General features: G+C 34.3%; 2 pseudogenes; both read right to left on the reverse strand.

The window, feature by feature from the left end:
* Nucleotides 1-3,063: 3,063 nt before the first annotated feature.
* Nucleotides 3,064-6,046, reverse strand: LOC120172740 (annotated as a pseudogene).
* Nucleotides 6,047-8,393: 2,347 nt separating this feature from the next.
* LOC120172741 lies at nt 8,394-11,444 on the reverse strand (annotated as a pseudogene).
* Between the last annotated feature and the right edge of the window lie 2,213 nt (nt 11,445-13,657).

Here is a 13,657-nt window from a genome sequence, read left to right on the forward strand (position 1 = left end):
AAAAATAGCTCACAATTAAGGTATCAATACACACAATACTTTGTCGCTTGAGTACCAGTACACATTGCCGGTGTACCAGTACGCCCTATACGAATTGCAAATTGGGAATCGAGAATTGGATTGAAATAAACAGGTTTCAATGAGAAAATTAAGGATTAATTGTTCAAATTGAGGTTCTAAAAAGGGAAATTTGTTAATTAAGGAATTCAGGTTATACAATTGGAGAAATTTTAAAATTAGGGTTAAGGCTTAAGAAATATGAGATTGGGGAAAAATAATTAGAGGGGGAAGTATCAAGCCGACAACCACGACCACTGCTGGTGAAGGCGCTAACAGCCGGTTAGCCACCACCTTTCGATGGCAGCTTGGATGAAAAACAAAATTTGAATCAAAATAAAGTAATGTTTGCGCAAACAATGGTGACGACAACGATTCAATCGAAGGAGGAAGACAACACCGGTAACGACATCAGCAACATTGTTGTGGGCGGCGACGATGAGAGAATCAAAACTTATTTTAAAAAATAGGGTTTTCTAAATTGGGGTTATTATTTGAACTAGTTATAAAAAAACAAATATTTATAAAACAATTAAAGTAAAATTGTGATTTATTTAAAATTACGATTACATTTTTAACTAAAATATAATTATATGTTGAGTACCTTATATATTTAACGTTTTACAATTTAATTTATTGATGTTCGTCGTTATTGACGTTCGTCGCTACTCATCGAGCGCACAAGAATCATCCTTTAAATAAAATTATCATACCTAATTAATACCTATTACACTTAGCAAAATTTTACTACTTTTAATTAATTTAATCACTTAATTTTCATTTTATTTATCAATTTAATTCACTTTATGTTATTAAGCTAATTTATCGTCGTCTATGCATTGGCATTGTATTAAATACACAAAAGAAAAGATATTTAGTAGGAAAATGACCTTTTTAAGCATAAATTGTGTTATGGTAAGAATTAGGGGTATTCAAATCTGGCTACCGAATTTCAATTATCCTAAGTTTCGGATATCCAGATCTTCAGGTAGTAGATTGGTTAACCTGTGTTCCGTCCCGATTGTTACGGTATCTAGTAATCAGGTACATGAATTTTGCAGTACATGTAATTTGGGTAATCGGGTACCCGGTTTTTTCTCTTTATATCTTATCGCAAACCTTATAGAAAGGGAAAGGAAACGAATATGCTTCCTTTTCGTTAAAGCAGTAATGGAACGAATACACACGAAGAAAAAAGGTATACATTATTTGATTCAGATTTGAAGTTTTCTACTTCTAAAAGTTGTTTTTTTAATCTGCCAGAAAGAAAGTATTTTCCCCAAAAAAGTTTACTCTCTCTAAGCATAATATTTGGAACAAGCAGCAGCAAAAAATATTCAGAAACTCTACAGGACCAATCTTTGTAGTTAATTAGCACAAACATAATCTACAAGTTCAAGACTTTTACTGGAATTAGCTTAACGGAAGAGGAAAATGGAGCCGAAGAGTTTTACTGGAAACGCAAGGACGGAGGGGCAACAAGGCAGAACAACGGGTGGCCAGTGGGTGCTTGCCTCCTTAGATGAGCGACCGCATCGATGAGCCGACGACCGTTGACGAGACTATTGGAGGCTGGAGCAGTGGAGCGTCGTGAGGAAGAAATAAAACTTTTTAGCCTTTTAGGGATTTCAATTTTGGGAATCAAGGTCAACGATTTTTTTTTACTTTTATTAGTTTAATTTAATACATAAAACTATTAATAATTAGATATACTAACATTATTATATAATATATATATATATATATATATATATATAACTGGGTACTTGGCTACCCGAAAAAAAAATTGTGATCCGAGCTTAACTCGAAAATGTCAGGTTGGATACTCGTTCCAATCGGATAATTTATTTTAAAAAAATTATTCGAATTCTTTTAGTTTGCGTTGGCGGGTTAACGGGCCGAGTTAGCCGAGTCAGATATATTTGAACACCCCCGAATTGTGATTCAACCAATCCCCTATAATTATAATTAATTGTTTTTTAGAAAATAAAAAAAATCGCGTTAAAAAATAATCTATTGACGATTGCGTAAAAGAAACTTCATTAAATAAAAGGTAAACTATATATTTAATACTTAAATTATCAATTTTATTTTATTATATATTTAAACTTTCACTTATTTCAAAATTATACATAACATTTTGTTTTGTTTTTAGTACCTTGTCATTAAAAATTTAACGGATGAGTTCTACTTGACATCTTTTTTATGGTTAAATTGCAGCATTCATCACTCAACTATCTTATTCCTACTATTTTGGTCTTAAAAGTTTATTTTTTTTAATTTTATTACTTTAACTTTCAAATTACTTCTAATCTAATAAATCTAACTTTCAATTTTCAATTTTTTATTTTAATTGTAAATTAATAAAATAATAAAAAAATGTCATGTCAAAAAATATTAATAAAATAAATTAGAGTGATTAAAATAAGAGCAATTTGAAAGTTGAGTAGTTTAATTAGAAAAATTAAATTTTAGTGACAAAAATAGTAGTGAAAATATAGTTGAATGATAAATGATGTAATTTACCCATAAAAATTATAGTTCCATTATGCTTTTAACGGCAAGGTACTAAAACAAAAAAAAAGTAAACATTAGGTATAATTTTGAAATAAATTAAAGTTTAGATACTAAAACGAAATAAAACTGATAGTTTAAATACTAAAATGAAACAAAACTGATAGTTTAGATAGTAAATATATAGTTTTTTTTTTTTGATATCCCGAGGTATCCCCAAGCTTCGCCTGGGCCTAATCCTCTGAAGTATTGTCGGGCATTAAAGGTAACACTTTAGAAATAATCAACTAGACGTTCATTTTAATAAGGTAATTAGCTGTTTTCTATAACTTCAAAGTAACAACACTTCTCTTAAGAAATAATTAGATTTTTATTATTAAGTTAATTATTTAGATAATATCACTTAAATAATAATATTCTATTTTATCACCTTTACGTGACAGTATAGGAAAATGTTAGAAAAGTGTCATGTGATAGCATGGAAAAATAATGTCATTCTTCTGGGACAGCAAATGCAACAACTGGACTTCTCACTTGATGCACCCCATCATCCCAAATCAAAGAACCAGAAGCCATCATGTTCGTATTGTCGTCGTCAATTTTAGCTTTGACTCTCACAACAAATGATTTCGTCTCCCCGATAACCTTGAATCTGAGCACGTTCGGTTCGACATCGATTTCGAGTCCATAAGGAGTGCTCGCCGTTGCCTTATAAACCGAAACAGCCAATCCAACATTTGTCACTGTTCTATGGAAGACTCGAATGGTAGATTTCCCAGAGACAACAGATAAAGCAAACGATGGATAGTTGAGATCCCATGCAGTCCCATTAATGGCTTTCGAACAGCGGCTTCGATCTCCGGTAATGAGTCTAAGAGTTGTAGTATTGTATCCTTGTCCGCATAAAAATTTAACATAATCGATCTCTCCAGCATCGTTAACCAACCCGGGATCAAGCGCGGATGATGGAATCAGATGTCCAGATCCGAATGCAAACTCGGCATCGGTGTTGGTCTCGAGACTTAATGGAACAGCTGAAGCGACAGAGACTGAAATCAAGTTAAAAACAGTTTTCCGTGAAGTTTTCTGAATTGTTTTCAAGACAATACCAGTTGTCATTAGGGCGGATTTAATAGCGGCAGGCGACCACGTCGGATTAAACGACTTGACGTATGCCGCCGCAGCGGTTGCATGAGGGCAAGACATTGATGTACCGGAGATTATGTTGTATGGAACTATTCTGTTGTCACCTTTTAAACCGGTTACAGTGGTGCCTTGAGACCAGGCTGCCAAGATGTCGACTCCGGGTGCGGTTAAATCCGGCTGCAGGTGCATACATTAATGATTTCAGATGTCTGGCGTACTAAAAAACTGATTATACATCGAAAATAACACGAGAAATTAATCTGATTTACCTTGAGAGTGTCGTATGTAATAGGGTTAGGCCCTCTAGATGAAAATGAAATAACATATGGCGCTTGTTCATCCTTTTCTTGAATACTCTTGAATATTGTTGCAGTTGGTTTGCTATCAGAACATGGAAAGAAATACAGTTTAATCATACATATAACAACTTCGCTACGATTCTATTTTTCTTCTCATAAAACGAACCTCGTCGAGTTCAAGTAGTTGAAGACTTCGGTTCCATTATCGGTCCCCAAGTATGAAACAGGCAACGGAAAATTGTCGGCCGCATCTAAGTAACCCTCCATTATAGCACCAATAGTCCCTGTAGATATTGCACCTTCACCACTATTTACTTCATCACAAAAAACAATCTTTCCAGCTACCAAGGCCTTATCCATCGAGTCATCCCAGCAATACCTGCATTTGAAGTAACAATTCGAGTATAAACATTCACAAATACAATCCAAAATCGATTTCTTTTCGATACTGGATGCAGCTTCAAGATTCGTAAGAGTAAAATCTATGTTACCTGGATTCAGAACTATCATATCCATCTTTAGTATTTGGGGCATCTCCACCATATATGAGAGAGAACATCTTATCTTTGAGCTGAATTGTATTTATAGATATTCCCTAAAACACATTTATATATATAATCAGCACCATTTGGTAAATCATGGAGTTAATATATGAAAATTAAGCCCTCACCTTGTAAATTTCACCATTACCCAACATCACCTCAGTGACAAACTTTCTGTCAATGGTAATTGCAGCCACTGAGAGAGACCAAGGTGAAACGTTTGTAACAGTTGCAAGATCAGGGCCTGAATTACCAGCAGAATTTGATGTGAGGATTCCGTTTTTCATCGAATGGAAAGCTCCGATGGCAATGACATCGTTGAAATAATCACGGCAGACAAACCTCCAACGGAAAGCGAGATTATGTGACTCCATCGGCTATTGCATCATCGAACGCTGCAAGAATATCTGCATCAGGGCAACCATCGGACCAACATATCTTGTAGACAGCGATTCGAGCCGAGGGAACCCCTCCTCGAGCTGTCCCTAATGCAAGACCGTATAAACTTGCCTTGAGGACTAAGTCACCGGATGCTATTGATTATGTATGCGACCCGTGGCCTTCCGAGTCTCTAGGTGATCGGATATCTGTCGGACCGAAAGATTTATCCGCCCTATAGTATCGGCCTCCAATAATTTTACTGAGAAAAAACGGAAACAGAAAACATTTAGTCAAAATCAATGGGGATTTCAATTTTTTTGGGGCATTCTAGTGAAGTATATTTACTTGTTGCAAGTGAAATTTGATGATTCTTGGCAAGTTCCCTTTCATTTATTTGGAGGTGGACCGAATCCTTCATCATTGAAGCTTTCGGATTCCGGCCAAATCCCAGTGTCCAACATTCCAATGATTATATCACTTTCATGCCTTGTTCTTCTAACATGTCGGGAAAACCCCATGAAATCCCATGATCTTGTCGTGTGAAGCTGCTTCTTTTGACTATGGAACACCGAGACAACCCCTTTCATGTCTGAAAATAAATAAATAAACAGTCCATTGTTAATCTTAGGCTTATTTTTCAATTGAGAATCTCGTAAACATACTGGCTAATCTTTTAGCATCATCCTCGGTCAACTTGGCAACAAATCCATTGAAGCTCCTATGATAGCTATGGAGCAAAGAGCTTGATCCACTACTGTTAAAAAATGCAATGCATTAGAGTGATTTATATATATATATATGTATGCATGTATGTATGTATATGTAACCTGCCAAGAACTTGTTCTAGGATGTTAGTGTGAAGCTTTTCTGCAGAGAATTCCCCATTGGGACGATCACCCATATAGACAATATAAACCTGCAAAAGTTTCGACAGGACAATTAAAAATGCTGTGGAATCAAACGCTTATGAATTAATAATGATCAAAGAACTTATTGTTTTGCCTTTTGATCGTAGACGGATGCTGCCTGGCCGGAAATGACGAGCGTGGCAAAGGTGAAGATGAATAAAAAAACCCTTGTCAAAGGAGACAACGACAGGATTGCCATTGGAATGGGCTACTGCTTGAGATCGACTGCACTTGATTTGTGTAAATTTATGAACTTCAAGCTTTATATATGTATGTATATATATATATAATATTGGATTTGGGAACTCTCAAACAGCTAAGTATTTGTAAGTCCGCCGCAAGGTGTTCAAATATTGAGACAGTCGAACGACGGTGTTTTTACAGTGTTCTTGTTCCAAAGCTTTGGTTTTCTCAGCTTTTACCATGCAAATGTAGGGGTATAAATGAATATACGTTGGACGAATTATTTGTCGACTATTCTTACGATGTTTCGTTTATGTTTGTTTAATAAACATTCGATGAATTGTTCGTGTCAGCAAACGAACAAGAATATAAGTATATTTGCTTCGTTTATGTTCACAAACAAATTCTTTTGAAAATTTGCTTATTGACCCTTTTATAAAATCGTTTACTCATTCTCGTTATCCTTTCTTGCATTTTAAATATTAGTGAAGGTAAGGGTTAAATTGAACACAAAATGAACTTTGAAGTTTAAATTATTAAACCTAAAGACTAGTGGTTCTTTGACTTACAAATAAAAGGATCAAAAGAGTGTTGTTTGCATAGGGGACTTGAACCATATAAACAAATATTTTCATGAACATTAAACGAACATGTTGGTGAACATATAAATGAACACGTTCACGAACGTTAAATAAAATCATTCATGAACATTAATTGAATCAAATAGGAATACCTTAAAAAACAAACAAATACGAACACATTATTAAAAATTTAAACAAACACGAATACAAATCAAACATAAACACCTTTAAAAATAAATAATCGGACACAAATATAATTTTATTGGTTTAAATCCAACTCATTTAAACCCTTCTTTTAGTAAAATAATATTATTTTAGTAATGAAAAATGCCATATTCATTCATTATTGAGGAGAACATTCAAAATTCTCGATGGACTGTTATTCAAACACACATGGGTGTTCATTTTTCGTTTTAACCGAATTAACCGATCAAATCGAATTAGTTTGGTTAATTCAGTCGACCACCGAATTAGTTAGGTCGGAGAACGGTTAATGTTTTTTTTTCAATATTTGGTTAACCTTTAATTCGGCTCGAAATCGGTTAATTAACCAACATTATTAAATATTAAATATATTATTTGTTAGACCCAATTATTTTTTAACCACACTAGACTCATTAAATTATTAATAGCTAATTAAATTTTAACCTAAATTAAAAAATACTTCTATTATATGAAAAATAATTTAATTAAAATTTTATAAAAAAAATTGGTTAATTCGGTTTATTGACCAAAATAACCGAACTTTATTATATTAACGGTTAAAGGAAAAAAATTGATTAACCGTTTTAACCGATTGTACACCTGTAATCGCTTATTCAATTGATCCATGGTTATTTGTAATTTTTTGTAACTATAGTGCATTCTTTTTTCTCCACATAGATATAGAGAGGTTTTTTAATGAGACTTATGAATACGATTATGTGGTTTGATTATGATTCATCAATAAGATCATTCAAACCTTTTTTTCCGGAAAAAAATCAACCCAAATTGATCCAAAAATCTAAAGATTTACCCAAATCGAAATTGATCAACCTGAAAATCGAATGATCTGATATTGACTCGACCCGAAATAAACCGATATGATATTGACTCGATCTGAAAACCAATTGATCTGCTATTGACCCCAAAACTAGCCAATTTGATTTTGACCTGACCTGATATTCAACACAACCTGACTTACCATACAACCGAATAAAAATTGAACCTGAAATAACCTGATCCAACCTGGACCCGACCCAAATCAAGTCTCAACCCGAAATGACCCAACCAAACTCAATCCCAGTGACTCGTTTGCCACCACTAGCCGAGTCTTGTGTGTCCAAATGACGTGATATATGGTATGTCATTTCATCACTTTGAACACATAATATGTGTTACATCATTATTTTGGATAATTTTGGATAAGTGGTATATTTCATGTCATCAATTTAGACATATGGTATATGTCACATTATCACTTTGGAAAGATAACATGTACCACAATATTATTTTGGTCCCATGATAATACCACATCATCATCTTAATTAACAACTAAGATATCATAATATGATAAATTGATAACATTAGGGATCATAATAAAACTTTTCAAATATTAGTGATCAAAACACAAATTTAAATCAAATATGAGTGACTCGTTTGTTTAGTTTACCCTTTGTGATACCATATAGAATATGAAAAGGAATATTTACGTTTTTTGTGAACGAACTTAGCCATTTGAGAATCAACTCAAAGCTAAGATTCAATTTATTTTCAATATCATGTATACGAGTACAATTGCATTTCAATTTATTATCATTTAATATTGAAGCCTAAAACACCAAAGACAACAATATTTGTTTCCCTTGGAATTAATTCATTCGAGTAAGGAAGCATAAGCAACAATGGGGCTCCTCACTTGATGCACTCCATCGTCCCAAATCAAAGCACCGGAGATCATAGAGTTACCTACTTTAGCTCCGATAGTCACTATAAAGGATAGCTTTTGGCCAAGTGATTTGAAAGAAAGTACACTTGGTTGAACCTGTATAACGAGCCCCAACGGAGCCTTAAATACCGCCTTGTAAGTCGACACAGCCGAGCCAACATTTGTAACTGTCCGGTGAAAGACTCGAGTGACCGAATTTCCAGGAGTTGTGGATAATGCGAAAGAAGGGTAGTTTAGATCCCACACTGTTCCTTTGGTTTCTTCGGAACATGTGCTGTTACTTCCGGTAATGAGCGCGAGTTGTTTCGGGTTATATTCTTGTCCACACAAGAAATTAATAAAATCAATCTCCCCAGCATCATATATCAATCCGGGTCGGACCGCTACTGAGGGGTTTATATGGCCTGCACCGTATGCAAACTCGGCTTCGAGGTTGTTCACGGAACTCATTGGAAAAGCTACAAAAAAAAGTGGGAATTTAGATCGGTTCGGATTATGCAAATCTTGATGTTGTGAGGAAAAACAATGCTACTAGGTTACCTGTTGTCATTAGAGCAGATTTAATGGCAGCAGGGGACCATGTTGGATGAAACGATTTAACATATGCGGCTGCACCAGTTGCGTGTGGACATGCCATGGATGTGCCTGAAACAATGTTGTATGGAACAATTCTTGTATCACCATCAGTGTCTGTCAAAGTGGGGATTCCGGACCATGCAGCTAAAATGTCGACGCCTGGTGCTGCAAGATCAGGCTGCATTGAAGAAACAAGTTTATTACCAAGAGTTGACTGGTTTAATTGTGTCATTTATATTACCTTGAGGAGGTCTGCCGTAACAGGATTAGGCCCTCTTGACGAAAACGAAACAACGAATGGGGCGAACTGGTTGTCTTCCACCTGAGTCTTGATTATCGTTGCAGTCGGATTTCTATTCTAAACAAAAATTATTGATATTGAACCATGTTTTATTAACTTCCATGGAACAGATTATGTTTGTTAATGAAGTTAGTATACATACTCTGTCGTGTTCACGTAGTTGAAAACATGTCTTCCGTCATCCAAGTTCAAGTTCGAAAGAGGTAAACCGTAAGGTAAAACATAATCTTTGCGTTTGCCAGTCTGAAACACTGCACCAATGGCACCGGCATCGACCGGACCGTATGCCTGGCTGTAATAATCGCAGAAAAGAATTTTTCCTTCAATTAAGGTTCTATCCAATGCTTCCGAATTACAATACCTGCATTTAAAAGGCATTAGAATAAGATTCAGAGTTAAATTTGCAGCACAAAGTTTCGTAATTAATAAATATACCTGGAATCCTCTGATGTATAACCTTTGTTTGGTGCAGCTGCACCGGCAATGAAAGGGTACATTTTTCCGTCGAGGTCGAATGTGTTTATAGAGGTTCCCTAGAATATTTAAAGCTGTAAGTATAGAAAATAAATGGTTGAAATTATTAGAATGTAATTAGAATTACCCTCTTACCTCATATATCTCGCCATTTCCAAGTTTCACATTAGTGACAAACTTTCTATCAATGGTACTAGCAGCTACAGATAAGGACCAAGGTGAAACGTTCGAAATTGATGAGAGAATGGGACCGCTATTACCGGCAGAATTCGATGTCAATATTCCATTCTTCATCGAATGAAAAGCTCCGATAGCAATCGGATCATCAAAATAATCTGATGCGGAAGAACTCCCGACGGAAAGCGAGATTATGTCGACACCATCGGCTATCGCATCATCGAACGCTGCAAGAATGTCTTCGGAAGAGCAACCAAAGGACCAGCAAATCTTGTACACTGCAATGCGAGCTGATGGCACCCCACCACGTGCAGTCCCTTTGGCTAAACCGTATAAACTCGTCTTGCTAACAAAGGCACCTGCAGCCGTTGATGAAGTGTGACTCCCATGACCTTCGGAGTCTCTCGGGCATTGAATATCGTAATCTGGATCGAAATCTCCATCGGCTTTATAATATTTCGCTCCAATGATTTTGCTGTAAAGAGGTTCAAACATTGTTAAGGCCAATATTTCGGTAAGTAAAGGTTCTGGTTGAATGTGTTTTACTTGTTGCAGGTGAAATTGGCCGAGCTTTGGCAGGTGCCTTTCCATTTTTTCGGAATCTGACCGAATCCGGTATCGTTAAAGCTTTCAGACTCGGGCCAAATACCGGTGTCAAGCATTCCAACAATAATATCACTCTCAATGACTGATCTTAGAACTTTTTTGCTGAATCCCATAAAGTCCCATGACCTTGTCGTGTGGAGTTGCATCTTTTGGCTAAGGAAAACTGAAACCACCCCATCTTTTTCTGGAAACAATGATTAAACCCGAAGTTACTAACAAAATGAAGAAGAAATTGGAGTTTTAAAACGATAATTTGGTTAAGAAATTATATTGAGAAACCTCTAAGTGCATCTGCCTCATCTTTGGTCAATTTGGCAGCGAATCCATTGAAGCTCCGATGGTAGCTGTAGAGCAAAGCATCTGATCCGACACTATTGTTGGATTCAATTCATAAAAAAAGTGTTAGAATTTAGATAATATTGGTTAAAAGCTACAATGCTCAAATATGGGATTCGAGCATGGAACAAGTAAATGATATGAACCTGGGAACAACTTCTCGAAGCATGGAGTTGTGAAGGCTAGAAGTTGAAACCTTACCCTTGGGAAGGTTACCCATGTAAACAATGTAAACCTGCTTCAACATTACAATATAGCATTTCTTAATATGTGTGTGTATGTATATATATATATATATATATGAAGTAATTCTAAAGAGAGAAAGTTTGGTTGCCTGTCGATGATCAGAGGAAACAGCATGGCAGCAGCAGATGAGCATGGAAAGAGTGAAACTGATGAACAAAAGGTAAGCAAAAGATGAAGTTTGGGCTGCCATTGTTGAGTTTTTTTGGAGCTTGATTTGGAAAGTGAGTTCATATAAGGTTTTTGAGTGTTGGAATAAACTCCATGGGATTCGTTAATTTTTTAAGCACTTGAGCTTTGCTATGATCGCCTATGGAAACAAAGTTTTGCGCATTGCCGACCTTTACCGATTACTAGGGTTTCATTGTTCAATCAAAATTTGTTTTTGTCAAATAGTACACCAAAAGTGTTGATTACAAGAAAGAGAAAAAAGAATGCAAAGACAATTCAATTTGTTACGGTAAAATTTGTGGGTAATACAAATTGAAAGTTTCCCACATTTGTTATTGTAAAATTTTATATTATTTTTTTATGTTGATTAGCCTTATTAAGGTTATAACTTAGCCCAGAAGTTTGCATGTTACTTTTCTTGTATTAACATGTATCCTAGACATGTACCGCATAATTTATTGTCTAAATATTTTATCAAACTGTTTTTATTAATCTAATCGTGATTACAAGATAATATTTATTCGAAATACTCCCAACTCATTTGATAATGAACGCTCAAACACCCCTAACATATGATGTGTTCAAATCCATGACCTCTATTGATAATAATCATCACTTTAACCATTAAGATAAATTGATTCATAAATTTTACCGAAATGTTTAAATCTATATATAATATACACGACTTTATTTTATTTTTCGATTTTGATGTCAAGGAGATATATTCAAAAAATATCATTTTGAAGTTTAAATTTTAAAGTTATAATTGTGGTGAAATCGGAAGAGATTGTAACCCAAGACCTAATCTATTCATTACAACTGAATCTAATAGGTCACAATCAATATTAAAACCTTTTAAAAATATAATCATTATAATAACATGGTCTAAATCAGATGATAGCATACATATAAAACTAAAGTAATACGAAATTCAAATTTAAACCACATATCAAAATAATCCAATACTAATGGTAAAATTGTTATACATGTCATAAAATCTAATCTCTCTAAAATATAGGCACATGTCACCTAAGTAAAGATAATCTTGAAGATATACATTATAATAAACACGGAATGTATCGATCCTCCAAGAACAAATCAAGAATACCTATCCAAAAATATATGGAGGAGAAAATTTTGGAGAGTTAGGGAACTAAGTGTGTTTCAATAAATGTAACATAAAACATACATATAATTTAAATATTTACAAAATTATTTTAGTAAGGTAATCTAAAATAACAACAATGTTTTTCGTCAAATCACCCGACTACCTTCCAACCAAATATCAATATGCAATTCTTTAGGACTACATCCATAATGACTTATCCTAAGCTCACTACGTATAAGAGCCTACCTAGGGGTTATCTTAGATCCATAAAGATTTATCCTAGCCAAAGCGTAGGCCTCTACCTAAAGGAATACCTTCAGGTAGTGTTTGGTTCGCTAGAATCCCTTGAAATTAGGGGAAATTGGAATCCAATTCTATCACTTTCTCATGTTTGGTTCAAATTTTCAAATGGGGAATTAGAATTCAATTCTATCAAGGAATGAAAAGTAAATTCCATCTATAACATAATAAAATTGAAATCATTTGGATGAGGAAATGTGAAATTTAACCATACTATCTTCATCAATCTTTTTGTATTCGGGTCCAATTTTTTTTAAAAAAATTCGAGATCGGGTCAGATTTTTAAAAAGAAATTCGGGTTCGGGTCAGATTTTTTTAAGTTTGATATTCGGGTCGGGTTCAGGTTTATGGTGAAAAATACCCGACCCAACACGAAAAAAATATATAATTTCACCTTATATATTTAAGAATAATTACAATAATATCCCTTTATATATAATTTTTTTCAATTAAGTCACTGTTTTTATTGAATAAAAATATTTTTTTATTATTTCGAGTCAGGTCAGATCGAATTTCTAATTCATATATTCGGGTTGGGTCGGGTTAAATTTTATTTCGGGTTCGGGTCAGGTGTCAGGTGGAGGTTCCCTTATTCTCAGGTCGGGTGGACCAAAAACCCGACCCATGATCATCCCTAATTGGGATGATTTTAACTTATAATGTTTATTAGTATGATTTTTATAATTTATTGAAATGAATAATCAATCAATAAAATGAAAATTTAATATTTTTAAATTTTTATAATATATTGCTACATATAATTTTTAAAACAAACTAAAATTAAACAAAAAAAAGGACAATTTTGTCATTTTACATTACTGAAATCA

The sequence above is a fragment of the Hibiscus syriacus genome, unplaced genomic scaffold (assembly GCF_006381635.1).
Source record: "Hibiscus syriacus cultivar Baekdansim isolate YM2019G1 unplaced genomic scaffold, ASM638163v2 tig00111877_pilon, whole genome shotgun sequence".
NCBI classification, from domain to species: domain Eukaryota; kingdom Viridiplantae; phylum Streptophyta; class Magnoliopsida; order Malvales; family Malvaceae; genus Hibiscus; species Hibiscus syriacus.